Source organism: Phyllostomus discolor, chromosome 1 (genome assembly GCF_004126475.2).
Source record: "Phyllostomus discolor isolate MPI-MPIP mPhyDis1 chromosome 1, mPhyDis1.pri.v3, whole genome shotgun sequence".
Lineage (NCBI taxonomy): Eukaryota > Metazoa > Chordata > Mammalia > Chiroptera > Phyllostomidae > Phyllostomus > Phyllostomus discolor.
The window spans coordinates 164370914-164372777 of NC_040903.2; the positions used below are offsets into that span (position 1 = coordinate 164370914).

At 43.8% G+C, this 1864-nt stretch overlaps 1 pseudogene; it reads right to left on the bottom strand.

Moving 5' to 3' along the window:
- Positions 1 to 1056: 1056 nt before the first annotated feature.
- LOC114493409 lies at positions 1057 to 1636 on the bottom strand (annotated as a pseudogene).
- Between the last annotated feature and the right edge of the window lie 228 nt (positions 1637 to 1864).

The window sequence follows — 1864 nt, forward strand, 5'->3', positions numbered from 1 at the left end:
CAACAGGGTATGCTCTTTGGGCTTTGAAGAAGCATCATTGTGTATTTTTCAGAATCAGAAGTGCTGCTGCCAAGACTAAGATCTCAGGAGAGGGCTCCCCAGCCAGGATATTAGAACCATGAGTAGATCTTGGAGCTCAAAATAGTAGGGCTCCAAATCTGTGGTTTTCATTATATCACATCTTTGAGATTTGCTGGGATTTTCTTCAGGGAGCAAGATTTACCTTCCACTCTTCCATATCTGTCAGGAATTTTACCTACAATAACTTCTTTTCTTCTTGCCAAAGTGGCTCAGGAAAAAGCAACCTGTTGACTTGTGTTGCTAAAATGGTTCCTGAGCTGTAAGAAACTATTGTGGTCAGCTGCACAGGTTGCACATTAAACATCTCCAAGAAGGTTGAGCAACTGCATGGTCTGACTACATAGACCATGACAGTTATGGTAGCCCTGCAGTTATGCAACATGGTGGCCTTGCAAGAAATAAGAGGGAGATTCAAGTGGAGGATAAGCTTCTTAGGAATAGGCTGCTGAATGTAACTTGCAAAACAAGATTCAGCTTGTAAGCTTTTAATATACATGTCGAGACGTTTCAAGGACCCACAGTCAACTTGATGTAGGTGTTCCTTATTAACTCAAATAAGGAGAACCTTATAGGAAATTATCCTCATAGGCTGACCTTAAATGGATTCCAGGTGTCATGGTCTTGATCACTTGTTTAGTGGTCATGTGCTATGTACCAAATACTGTATTAGGAACTCAGATTTCTCACTGAGGTGATGATACTGTACCAAACCTGTAACAAGTTTGATTGCTTCATGGATTTGAAAAATTGTAGTAGAATGACCAGAAAAATATAATAAGTGTATTGAAATTTAAGAATTGAGTGTGAAAAAGTTCAATCTCTCTCTCTCTTTCTATATATATTGTATAAAGATATACATAACAATTTTTTTTGCTGCATAAAACTTTGTTTTCATTTGTTCCAATGCATGGGAGAAGGCTCCCAGGTAGTTAAAAAGATGCCTCGTGGTTTTAGGGAGGGGCTCATACAAAAGCCAGACACCAGGGGAATGCAGAGGGGTCCCTCAAAAGAGTCTGGGCTCCAAAGGCTCCTAGTCATGCTTGAGGGTGAGCCTTTTGAAAAGATACTCACCCAGCCCAGCCTGGGGGCCAGCCAGCCTGTGGAGGTTAGTCAGGTGGTCACCATCTTCTTGATCAGTTTCACCTCCTCATATAGGAAGTGGTTCTCCAGGAAGTCATAAAGCTGAGGGTCTGTGTGGGCAGAACCCAGGGCATGCAGACCCATAGGGCCTGGTTCAGGTTCTTCTCCAGGACCATGGCAGCTTCCGTGGCTACTGAGTGTCAGCCTACTCTTCCTGGGAAGTCTTCATTATGTCCTGGAAGAGCATGTGACAACCATGCTGGTTTTGCAGGTTTAAGAGACACCTGGTGCCTTCTCACTGCTTTTAGGTCAACTCACAGAAGAAGTGGCTCACATCCTCCAGAACCACATTGTCCTGGTTGAAATAGAAGTTCAGAGAGAGGTAGGTGTAGGAAACCCCCAAATGCAGGTTTACCAGGTGGTTGACAACAGCCTCTACCTTGGTGGAATAATTCTCATGAATTTGGGAGCTCATGGTTGTTTGTCAATAAGGAATTAAGGTTTAAAAAAATGGTGTTGGCTATTCTGGGAGGCTGTGGATGACTGAGGAGGTTCTGAAGGTGGTGACTAGAAAAGAGAGTGGAGGGTGGTCGGAGGGTGGAAGAAGGGGCATTGCTGGGTTTGTTCTGTCCAAGCACAGCTGAAGCAAGAGACAGATTAGGGGACTGCTGAGGGCACTGAGGGTAATTAGTTTCTTAAGGAG